The sequence below is a fragment of the Drosophila kikkawai genome, chromosome 2R, assembly GCF_030179895.1.
Source record: "Drosophila kikkawai strain 14028-0561.14 chromosome 2R, DkikHiC1v2, whole genome shotgun sequence".
Lineage (NCBI taxonomy): Eukaryota > Metazoa > Arthropoda > Insecta > Diptera > Drosophilidae > Drosophila > Drosophila kikkawai.
This window is the reverse complement of record NC_091729.1, coordinates 2766131-2778926: the sequence shown is the minus strand read 5'-3', so window position 1 is coordinate 2778926 and position 12796 is coordinate 2766131. Positions and strand designations below refer to the sequence as shown.

The following is a 12796-nucleotide window of genomic DNA, read 5'->3' as shown; positions in this document are numbered from 1 at the left end:
GCCAAACGCTCGGAAACTTTCCGTTTGCCATTGGGCCGGCGGATTCAAATCCGCAAAATCAGAAATTAATTATGTTAAAATACAATGCGATTATGTAAGTTACAAATGTTAATTGTATTATATTCGTTTAGGTTTTGGGAACATTATTGCATAATTGAATTAGCTAATACTAAAGTACATGATTTATAAATAATTATTTTGTGGGTGCACCTTAAAATCGGTTCGATTCTAGCCTTCAACATTATTGCAAATCCGCCGCCGCTGTTTCGTATTTGAGAGGGACCATTTAAGGGTTGTCAGCATTTCAAAAAAATTGGTACAGCTGTGTTCACGGAAATAGCAGTGCCCCAAGACCTGCACGTTTAAGATTGGAAAATACTATTACAAACACTATTTTCATAAAATTTTTTTTCATAAAGGCTTAGTGTAGTCATACCACAATCATTTAATTTAGGTAACATAAACCTAATAGAAGATATAGCTAATAACAATAAAAAAGGTCTATATTATGCCGATCATTGAAATAGCAGTGAAAAACTAAAATTCCTCATAAATTTAAAAATATCGTATAAGACACCTATTTCTTCTCAAATTCTAATTGACTATGATCTAATATTTTGTTAAATAGCATTTAGAAGCTATCATAGCCTCATACCTGGGTGGCAAGGAGTCCACCAAGTCTTAGCAACGCTTGAGGGGAATATGGCCTCATTCCTCCTGCACAAATTGCCAAAGCTGTGGCTTAGAAGTCGGGAACTTCTTTAATACGTAGCCCTTGATGTCCCCCATAAGTTTTCGATCGGATTTATATCCGGGGACTGTGCAGGCCATGGCATTGCATCCACTTTTTCATTAAAAACCCACTCCTTGGCCACCTTGATGGTATGATTAGGGTCACTGTACTGCTGAAATGTCCAAATTAATGGCATATTTTCCTCAGTATACGGCTGCAAGACAGTTTTTAATATTTGGACATAAACATAATGGTCTTTGATCCCACAGATCATATATACGGGACCTACAACGTTGTATGAAAAGTATACCCATACCATGATTTTTGGGCCACCGTGTTTTACTGTCTTCAGCGTATGGTTTGGAGGGTACTATGTATTTGGAGGTCGACGGACATATTGTCTTGTCCTATTCCACCAAATAAAACCAGTTTGGAGTCATTTGTCCAAAGGACATTACGCCATTTGAATAGTGCCAGTTCAAGGGGCTATTGGCGAACTCCAAACTGGCCTTGATATGCCTTTAACCAAGCAGTGACATTTTCCATGGACTTCGCGAATCTAAAATTTATTCAATAAGTCCCCGGCGAATGGTCCCATGGCTGATTCCCATGCCAATTCCCGCTCATATATCCCCAGAGGATGCCAAAAAAAACATTCCCCCAAGCACTGACGTGGCGGTGGCTGACTTGGCCGCCACGGTAGTTAATACGCCAAGCCAAGACGACGAGAAAGATGACGGTCCAATGGCCTTTAGAAGGAGCAGCAGGGTTCTAAGATCCCCGCTCCTCCCAGCGAGCAAGGCTCCGGTACCGACAGCAGGAGAGAATGCGGACTCCCAAACTCCCAAAAGGGCACGGGACGCCGCCAGCCCAGCAGGCTCTCAGCGAGATACGCCACCTAAGAGATGCAGGGAATCCCAGTGTCTCAAAAACATTGCGGAGCTGGGAAAGATCCTGGATGATGTCCTCGACGACATCAATAACAAGAAGGTCCGACACATAACCTTGGTTATGAAGACCAAGCTGGCGAGGGTGAAGGACCTGCAAGCCGACATAGGGGAGTGGCTCAACTCTGCTCGGAAACCTGAGGAGACGGACCGACCCGAAACTGCAGTAGCATGCCACAACTGTTCCCAGGGCGGGAACAAGATTGAGAGCACTCAGAGGCGGGACGCAGCACAGCAGACGCCCAAGGTCTGGAGCAAGGACGACGCGACACAGACGGAGGCGCGGCGAGCCCCGACCACCACTACAGAGAAATCGCAAGTAACGGCGGCCAACTCGAGCGCGAAGAACCTGCGGCGCGCCCCCACGCCGGCTGAAGCTGCTAAGCAGGGGAAAACTTCCGCAAGAGGGACACCCGCGGCCAGCGCGCCCAAATCCAGGGAACCCAACCCGCCGCAGCCAACCGGCCCAGCGACTGAAGGCCCAGAAGCCGAGGGAGGCGCCTGGAAAACCTACACGAGGAAAAAGCGGCGCAAGAAACTCGAGGCTCCTCATCGATCCCGCCCGGACGCAGTCATTATAGCTGCTAAAGGGAAGACATACAGTGAAATCCTGGCCATGGTCACCAGAAGGGACGACAGCCAGCTTGCAGGCCTGGGTAATAGCGTCAAAAAGTTTAGACGAACCACCAACGGAAACCTTCTGCTAGAGGTGGCGAAGAATAGCGCTGAGAGCGCAGCGTCAATGCGAACGAGCATAGCGCAGGTGCTTGGTGAAACGGCGGAGGTTCGGGCGATGTCAGAGGACTCAAAGGTCTCTGTGCTCGAGATCCGAGAGCTGGACGCCCTAGCCAAAGAGCCCGAGATTGTGGCCGCGATCGCGGAGCAATTCAGCTTGGATGGGGCCAAGGTCAAAGTGCGAAGCCTCCGCCCTGGCTATGCCGAGTCACAGACGGCAGTAATTAGCCTCCCGTGCCCCCTGGCAAAGGCGGTGCTAAAGAGAGGTTCTCTACGCATAGGCTGGACTTCCTGCACGATCAGGGAGAGGACAGGCCCCCCAAGATGCTACCGGTGTCTCGAGGCTGGCCACCTGGCCGCAAACTGCAGAAGCGCGACCGACCGGAGCGGCTGCTGCATAAAATGCGGGGAGAGGGGACACAAAGCCGCTAAGTGCCCCAACGAGGCGAAATGCTTCCTCTGCGCTGCTTCCGGCAAGAAGGAGACGAGGCACCAGGCAGGCAGCAAAAGCTGCCCGACCAGGAGCTCCAGTAGCAGTGGCGCCTTCCCCCGTAACGCGCCATGCAGTTGATTCAGCTGAACCTGAATCACTGCAGGGCAGCGCATGATCTGCTAATGCAGACGGTGCGCGACCTGGACGTGGATGTGGCGGTGCTCAGCGAGCCATACAAGGCTGCAAGCACACATGGTTAGGCCATGGACCGGACTGGCAAAGCTGCGCTGTGGATGTGCGGGCGGGAACCCGCTCACATGTCCGACGTCAGATCGGCGGATGGCTTCGTTCGCGGTAGAGTAGGCGGGGTGTGGGTGTACAGCTGCTACCTGGCACCAAGCCTCACCCTGGAGGCCTTCAGCAGCATCATCGACGAGCTCAGCGATGACATCCGCGGACGGAGCAACACACTAGTGGGCGGCGACTTCAACGCTTGGGCCCAGGATTGGGGGGCGCCCTCAACCAACGCCAGAGGCCGCATCATCCTGGAGGCCTTCGCCTCCCTGGATATTGCTCTGCTGAATGAGGGTACCCAGCATACCTTCAACAGAGCGGGAGCAGGGTCCGTTATAGACCTCACTTACGCTAGCAGTGCACTAGCCTGCCTAGCCAGGTGGAGGATCAGCGAGATCTATACAGCCAGCGATCATGAGGCCATCCTCGTCTCCCTCGGCGAGAACTCACCGAGCAGGACGATCCCGCCCAGCGCAAATAAGGCATATCGGCAAGACACGCTCAACGCCCAAGCGTTCTCGAGCGCCTTAGCGGGCCTAGCCACAGACGAAACGGACAGCGCTAACGATGCTGCGCTCAAACTGGCGGCCGCGGTCGAGCGTGCATGCAATGCAAGTATGCAGAAGCGGAAATCTTTCCGGAAGCATCACGCACCGGTGTACTGGTGGAGCGATGACATCGCAAACCTCTGCTCCTCTTGCCTCCGAGCCAGGAGGAAAGTCCAGAGAGCGCGCGGCTCTCCGAACTTACCAGCCCGCAGCGAGGCTTACAGGACCGCAAGGGCGGCCCTAAAGAAGGCGATAAAGTCCAGTAAGAGAGAGTGCTTTCTTAAGCTATGCGACGACGTTGAGAAGGACCCATGGGGCGGGGCCTACCAGAAAGTCGTAAAGCGAGTGAGCGCTGGCAGCAAGGCGCCAACGGACCCTGAGGCTCTCGAAGGCATAGTCCGGGTGCTATTTCCGACTGGGCAACCGCTCAACTTCCATGTAAGCAGGGAGCCCATGGAGATATGCCCGGTCTCGGAGCAGGAGATCCTAGTGTCAGCGAGGACGCTCAAAAACAAGAAGGCGCCAGGCCCTGATTCAATCCCTAACAGGGCGACCAAACTGCTGCTCACACTGCACGCCAAAGCGATCGCCGATTTGTTCAACAAGTGCCTGGCGGAAGGCTCGTTCCCAGTGAGATGGAAGCGCCAGAAGCTTCTTCTTCTCCCGAAACCGGGGAAGCCAGCGGGCGAGGCATCTTCGTACAGACCCATCTGTCTGCTGGATACGATTGGGAAGGTATTTGAGAAGATGATTGTTTTAAGGCTGGAGGCAGCGATAGAGCGCGCTGGTGGGCTCGCGCCAAACCAGTTCGGCTTCCGGAAGAGGATATCGACCCTGGATGCCATTGAAACGGTCACAAACCTGGCCGCGAACGCTATCGCTGGCGCGAGATGGAAAAAAGGCGCCAAGGAATACTGCCTGGTTGTTACTCTTGACATCCGGAACGCATTCAACTCTGCGGACTGGAGGCGGACACTGGAGGCTCTGGAAGCCTTCAGCATCCCGGGCTACCTGCTGAGGATAGTCCGCAGCTACCTCAGCGAGAGGAGTCTCATCGTGGACACGTCCCAGGGTACCAGAACGCACGAGGTCTCAGCCGGAGTCCCGCAGGGCTCCGTTCTGGGACCGCTGCTCTGGAACACGATGTATAACGGGGTGCTAAACCTCCCGCTATCCTCGAACACCACTATCGTTGGCTTTGCCGACGACGTGGCGCTGGTGGTAGTGGCGAAGGAGCTGGCAGATGCGGAGATGGCGGCAAATAGCGCAATCCGTGCGGTCGAGTCCTGGCTTGCAGTCGCCGGCCTCGAACTGGCCTCGCACAAGACCGAGGCAGTCCTGATCTCCAGCAGGAAGCGAGTGGAAACGGCGGAGATCCGGGTAGGTGGACTTCCAATCACCTCCCAGCGCGCACTGAGGTACCTGGGCGTCATCCTGGACACACGCCTCTGCTACAGAGAACACCTAGAGTATGTTCATAAAAAGGCCAGCGAAACCGCAAGGTCCCTCTCCAGGATCCTGCTGAACACCAGGGGGCCCAAGCAGTGCAAGAGGAAGCTGCTCATGAGCGTCGTCACGTCGCAACTCCTCTATGCAGCCCCAGCCTGGGCGGAGGCTGTGAAAGTCAGGAGCTATGTGAGGGGTGTAGAAGGGGTGTACCGCCTATGCGCTCTAAGAGTAGCGTGCGCCTTCCGGACTGTCTCCGACGACGCGGCCCTAGTCATAGCGGGGCAGGTGCCGATATGTGAGCTGGTTCGAGAAGCCCAGGAAGCCCGCCTCTCACGCGAGCCGGGAAACTCTTCGGCGAGGCGTGAGGCCAGGAGCAGCGCCAGAAGCAGTAGTATCGCCCGGTGGCAGTCCCGGTGGGACAGTTCCACAAAGGGCCGTTGGACTCACCGCTTGATCCCTGATATCCAAAGCTGGATCACCCGAAAGCACGGCGAGGTAGACTTCTACCTGACACAGGCGCTCAGTGGGCACGGTTGTTTTCGGAGCTACCTAAAACGTTTCGGCCACGACCCAGAGGACCACTGCCCGGAATGCGGGACCGGTGTCGAAGAGAACGCGCACCACGTTCTTTTCGAATGCCATCGTTTTCACCACGAGCGGCTGGCACTGGAGGAAGTTGTAGGCGCTGCCATCGGAGCTGACAATCTGGTCCCCACTATGCTTGGCAGCCAGAAGGCCTGGGACGCGACTGCCACTTTTGTGGCAAGCGTCATGAAAACGCTGAGAACTCTGGAGACGGAGAGAAGGATGCGTGCAGAGTAGGTGGCCCGTACTTCGCGCGAAGCAATGCCTAGCGGCGGTACCGCGCGACCAAGGCCCCCTACACCGTAAAACAAAGCAGCCTTCAATCAAAAAAATTTGCAGTCTTCGTTCTTTTCTGTTTGTTGTTATTTGTATATTACTAAGGATTTAATGTTGTTAATAAATGGAATATAAAAAAAAAAAAAAAAAAAAAAAAAAAAGGATGCCAAAGGACGAGCTTTGCTGAAGCGAAGTACGCGTCCAGCCTGTACAATTGTGGTTTTGCGAATCGTACCTCGGTTTTTTTGGGTTCGGTTCATATTTTATGACTTATAAACTATTTTAAAAGAACAATTTGAAAGATTTGGAGTCTCTTTACATGTTTTGCCCTTCTTTCTAGGCTAAGTTATCTGATATCTTTCTCTCATGGAGCAGTGAGGTCCTGCGCCCACTAAAATAATTTTTTTTGCGTTGTAAAGGTGTATTATAGTATAAACTATAATAACGACCTTAATTTAACTCATTTTTTACAAAATTAAAAGAAATTTCGGCACTTTTTGCGAAAGAAAATAAAAAACTGCTATTTCAGTGATCGGCCAAAACGAGCTGCATATGTGAAAAATATCAATAAAACTTTAAAATAGAGCAAATCTAACGGAATTTTTTCTCGATTATTATCTTTATGTTCCATTTTACAAAAACAATGTGCAATAGATCAGCTAGCAAAAAGGAATATGTACAAAAAAACGTTTTGAAGTTGTTCCTCTGTCGCACTGCTATTTCAGTGAACACATCTGTATATATTTAAGATTAATATTGAATAATTACTTTTTATGTTGTTTTACAATTAAAAGATTTGCTATTAGGGTAAAGTACATGAAAAAGTGTTTTTGTTTAAAATACCAGCCAATTTAATCTACAAACTGAACTAAGTGTTATGCGAAGGGAATTTTTTCTAAACCCTCGGCAACTCTACTCTCAAGCATTTTGCCACCAGAACAGCTAATTGCAATAACAAATATTTCAAAATGAATCGAACCGATTTTAAGGTGCACCCACAAAATAAATATTTATAAATTAAGTATGTTAGTATTAGCTAATTCAATTATGCAATAATGTTACCAAAACCTCAACGAATAAAAAACAATTACCATTTGTAATTTTACATAATCGCATTGTACTTTAAAATAATTAATTTTTTGCGGATTTGAATCCGCCGGCCCAATGGCACACGGAAAGTGTCCAAGCGTTTCGCCTGCAAATTAACATAGACTTAACAGAGGGAAATACGAATCCGTAAGAATTTTTCGGAAGTGAATACTAGAACAGGGCAGGGAAATCCGAATCCGAATAAATTTTGCGGAAGTGGAAACTAGAACTCGCCTGTATATATTTAGTTAATATAAACATTATTTAATTTTTAGTTTCTTTACGTTTGTCAGGTTATTTTTTGTTGTAAATCTGTATGATCGATTTTATGTCGTGCGGAAGTTGATTCCAAAGTCCAAATTAAACAAGAAAGGAAGCTAACTTCGGCACACTGAAGTTTGAATTGTATTGTATGCAATTTGCAATTGGGTCGTTAAGAATCGATCCATTCTGGTCAATTTAATAGAAAAAATACAAGGAAATATATAAAAGTTATATATTTGATTATAGCATATAATAATTTGGTTTTGATATAATTCAGTGTTATATACTATACTATACTATATATACTATATACTATATATACTAGTACTACTACCAGATACAAATGGAGTAATAATATCTCTCAAAAATATACCATCGGTAGTGTGATCCAAGTGAGGGCGGCTGGGCCCAGGTCCTCGGTCGAGCGGAACTGGACGTCTTTAAAATGCCCCCCTACAAGTAAGGCGTATTATGCAACTTGTGCCCGTTGGTTATCATACCGATCGGCTCCATTCCGTCCATCAACTCTTCAGAAGTGGTCAGGGAAAACAAGGTGATCAGGTGCAACGATGGGTTTTTCAGGAGTTTCCTTAGCGACACATGGGCTGGCCGTAAGATAAGGCTAGTTCACGCCAACGTAAACAACGGCTTTCAAGATACATATAAGGAAGAAAGCGCGGACGTCTATTAACACGAGGACTTCTATTAACCAAGAAAGGAGCACCATATAAGGAAGAATAAAAAGGATATAAGAAGGAATCTTGGAAAACTACTGCGAAACACTAGAAGGCATTAAAGATACGGCAAGATTGCCAAAAGGAACGTAAGCTCCAGACTAATCAACAGACCAACCGACACAGCCATAAAAACAGTTGAATCACTATCACTAAAGGTACCCACTTCCCAGGGGACACCCACTTCCCAAGGAACCTACGAGAGGATGCGGGAAACGAGGAAGGCGGAAATACACAGGTAGATAAACCAACATTATTATCACGGAGCGAATCCAAAAGTCTGGGTCCGGACGGCATAATTCCGGCAATATTACAAACAGCTAAAAAAAAGCATCTGTAGATGGCTAAAAGCCATAGACGGGCTTATATTAGACTGACACACATCCCGCTCCAGTAAAAAGTTGGCACATCCTAGCTGCGGATTATAGGCCGATATGCCTTAGCACCTTCGTCCTGAAGATCCTAGAAAGACTACTAGATGTTCACAGTCGTGAGAGACTAGAGACACATCACTTATCGGACACGCAGCATGCATAATGAATAGGGCGTTTGACAGAAACAGCTCTACGAAGTTGTAGGGCACGTCGAGAACACACTACAAAAAAGCAATACACGATAGTCGCCTTCCTAGACATCAAAAGTGCGTTTAATAACGTGAATGCCGATTCCATCTTGAGCTCTATCAACTCGTTTAGCATTGAGGGAGACATCAGAGAGTGGATCGGGGCTATGCTTACGAGCAGGACGATCACAGCCGAACTGAGAGTTATTTACCTCACGCGGGCAGTGATGAGGGATACACCTCAGGGCGGGGTTTTATCACCACAAAAGGGCCAGATTTTGCGGTTCAATCACAATAAAAAAGAAGAAATACATTACCCACATACAACATATCCAGCATAGACGGTATTGAGCTAAAATTATCAGAGCAAGCGAAGAATTTCGAAGCGATACTGGATCCGAAGAATGGAAGAACAACGTTTCGGAAAGAATCAGGAAGGCAAACATAGCATTCTATTCTTGCAAAAAAATGTTTGGAAGTAACTGGGGACTACACCCAAAATTAAAAAAAAAAAGCTTTACACAGCGGTGGTACGGACACTTTTAACAAAAGGCGCCCTTGTATGGTGGCCAAATGCTCTATCCTGGATATAATGCCGATAAAATTTTTTGTAAAGGGCATTGCCGCGTAAGACTGAGGGAAAGTAATAGTCTGCACAGCAAGATATATGATAGAACAAAGCACAAAGATACAGACAAAAGCAATTTTTTCCCGATTTTTTTTATCAAAATTTGAAGTCAAAACCCCGATTTTTGACTAAAATATTAAGTTAATTTGTTAAATAAAAAATATAATAAAATTAAAAATTAAAAAAAGCTCGACGTGAGTACCTGTAGAATTATCTGAAGAAGTTATGTTCAAAATTTCAAACCGATTTGTTCAGTAGATTTGGAGTTACCGTGTACACAGATTTTCAAAATGGCATTTTTCAGGAGAGCGCTTTAAACTTTGTGATTCTCATGCATTGAACACTCGTACAAACTTTCAGAAAGAGACGCTACGGAATCTAGTGGTCCCCTTCGCACCTCAGTTGTCGCATTCTTTGCCTGGAAAGGTCCCGTTAAAGCTCGCTCGACTTGCGCCTTGGCAAAATTTTCAGCGACCACGCGATCATTCAAATTTTTCCACTCCGAGACGACAGACGTAATTGCTCTAAATCCAGCGAAAAGATAAAAAAGAAACCCAAGTGCAGTGTTTAAACAATTATAAAACCTTCTCAGACCAACAAAAGTGTATTCTAAAACAAACTAATCGAATACGAGGGTTGAGATAGGTCAGTGGCTGTGTGTTGCGAGTACGTCGAAGGAGCGAGAGAGTGCGAAAACCGCAGCTCTGGGATCGTCGGAAAAATATATATTAATTTGAGCAAAATTCAGAACAAGGTAACTAAAACCCAGAAAAGTGCTTGTTTAGGCAGCAACTGACCTCTAGTTTTTACCCAAATTCAAGGTACTATTGGTTCCCTTCGCTCGCCTAAGTACAGTCACGCCACGCGGTGTGTACACCTACATACAAACACACCTGCGGCATAGGTATTTCGCTACGTGCATACATATGCATATACGTATGCATAGGCAATGCGATTGGGACCGCTGACTGCAGTTTGCCACGAGTTTTCTTCAGTGTACCGGCGCACAAACGTATATATCAATCGGGAAAACTTGAACTTTCATAGCGAACGGTCGTGTTTTTGTTTTGCGCTCCGAACTTTTGTGTTGTTTTGCATTTAAAGCCACCGCGGTCCAGATTTTAACTTGTTAAAATACAAAATATAACTTTGCCGTTTTGCTACGCGAGTGCATGTGCATGTGTCTTTAAGTGTTTATTTAATATATACATATATCTAATTTAATCACTTTTAGTTTTTGCGTTTTCCTGTCTCCTCTTTGTATTGTCCCGTTTATTTGCCTTTAGCTGTGTTCGGCTCGAGGGGGGGGAAATTCAATTTCCACGAATCTCCAGATAAGCACAAAGGTATTTAATAGCACTCCCGCGCCGCAGTCAACGTAACCGTAGAAATTACCGCACACAAGAAAATCACCACCAACGAAAAGAAATAGGAGGCCGGGGGGGGGGCGTGGTAATTTCAATGTAAAATCTCGTGGACTTGGTCCGCTTTATTGGAGTTCTAATTAGGAATTAAAAATACAAGCTGGAGTGGGAGATCAAACAACTAGGAGAGCGGGAGCGGCCGCTCAGCGATGCGACGATCGGCCAGAGCCGAAGCATCCGCTAGAAGAGCGGGAGCGAGAGAGCGAGCTGAGGAGCTTTGAAGAAGCGGGAGCGCTTCGGAGTCGCGGGGGGCGGGAACATAAGCTCCTGACCTGAACATTCTCCCCCCCTTGCGAGGATACGCAGCAAAATATCAGAAGTCCTTCGCTCGAGAAAGTGTTGGAGTCGCTGAGCGGTCGTCGGCATGTAGAAGTGTGTGATGATCCTGTCCACACGACTGGCATCGGTCGTTACTACGGCAAGATCCTCCAGAATGGTGGTGGGCCAAGCAGTTGACGCAGTATTTCCTGTCGATGACTGCCTGGAGCCGTTTCTTCGCATCAAGCCGAAGAAAACGGTGGCACTTCCGAAGAGGATGGTTCCCTTGACAGACTCGGCATTGGTAGGATGAAATACCTCGGGAACGTCTGCTTTTGTTGTCGTTGTATGGAACCCAGTAGTTGAAGGAGTCGGCCGCATTGGTCACTCGTGTAGAGAACGACGAAATCCGTTGGATAGGTGGAGATATTTGTCGGGTGTCATCACGAGGAATCGGAACACTGGAAGATGAGTCGCTTGGATGCAACAAAGTGTGATGCCGACCGTGACAAGTAAGACAATTGTGGGCGCTTGTGCAATTACGGAGTGGATGACCGCTTGCAAAGCAATTTAAGCACAACTGCTTTTTCTGGATATAAGATGATCGATCGACTATCGTCATCTGAAGGAAGCGTGGACACAAACGCACTGGATGGTTCTCTGCAGAACACAAATCGCATCTTTTGGACGTATGAAGAATCCTCGTACTAAAGGATTGTAGTACTCGTGGCGATGGGTTGGAAATAGTCGGTTTAGATGAACGAAAGCGTGTCACAGTAGGCTGGAGAGAATCTATGGCTTCCAGAGTTCTATAGCGCTCTGTTAGGAATGAATCAAGTTCCGGCCACGTAGGAATTTCGGTTTTTTGTTCGATGGATTGCTCCCATAATGAAAGCGTCAGCTTCGGAAGTTTTGTGGAGCACAAATAGACAAGGAGGCAATCCCAATTCTCGGTAGAAAGGCCGGAAATTCTCAGCGATGTTAGACAATTTTGGATTGTATTTTGCAGCTCCTTCAAGGCTGCCGAGGATTCGCGTTCAATGGACACCATGTTAAATAATTTCTTAAGTTGATTGTTTACTAACGCGCGTTTATTTTCGAAACGATCGTGAAGCGCTGACCACGCGGATTGGAAGCCATCATTGGTCAGTGGAGATTTCGAAACAATGGCGTGAGCTTCGCCGCTAGTTTTTGCGTTTAAGTGGAAAAGCTTTTCCACTGGAGTTAACCTTGAATTATTTACATAAATGGCCGTAAACAGGTCACGAAAAGTGGGCCAGAGCAGATAATCTCCGTCAAAGATTTCTGTGTCGCATGGCGGAAAACTGCAACCCCTCGAGAATGTCTCTGGAGCTGTTCTTGCCTGTGAAGTGGAGGCGGACACACGGTCGATGTCTTCGTTCAGCTTGGAAGCACATCTTTCGTACACCGCATAATAGTGTTCGTATTTATTTTGAAGTAGCGGAAGATTTCCGCTACTTCCCTCGTGAAGAGCTGCTCTGGAAACGGTCTCATACTCCCGTTCAACCTTTTCCCATAAGGACTGGATCTGATCTAGACGGATCTTTAATGTGAATGAATTGGGCTTGGAAGTGGATGCCGCAAAGATCTGGCTTTCAAATTGGATAAGACGGTTGCTAGTTGCTATAAACTCAAGCATAGCAACATCTAGAGGGCCGTTGGCTCTGGATCTCTCCCTCTTCTGACTCGCGTCTTGGGGAATTGATTCTTGTCCTTCCGACATTTTGGATTGGTTTGAGACTTGATAGGAGTGACCGACTAACTAGGTAAATGAAGCTGCTGGATTGAGCAGAATTCCCAAAATAGGATGGATCTC

The 12796-nt window shown here is 47.6% G+C and overlaps 1 protein-coding gene across 1 annotated transcript in view; it reads right to left on the bottom strand.

Annotated features, from left to right (window-relative positions):
• Nipped-B (Nipped-B cohesin loading factor) overlaps positions 1 to 12796 on the bottom strand; it is a 133527-nt gene that overhangs the window by 71830 nt on the left and 48901 nt on the right. The gene's annotated exons all lie outside the window — the stretch shown is intronic.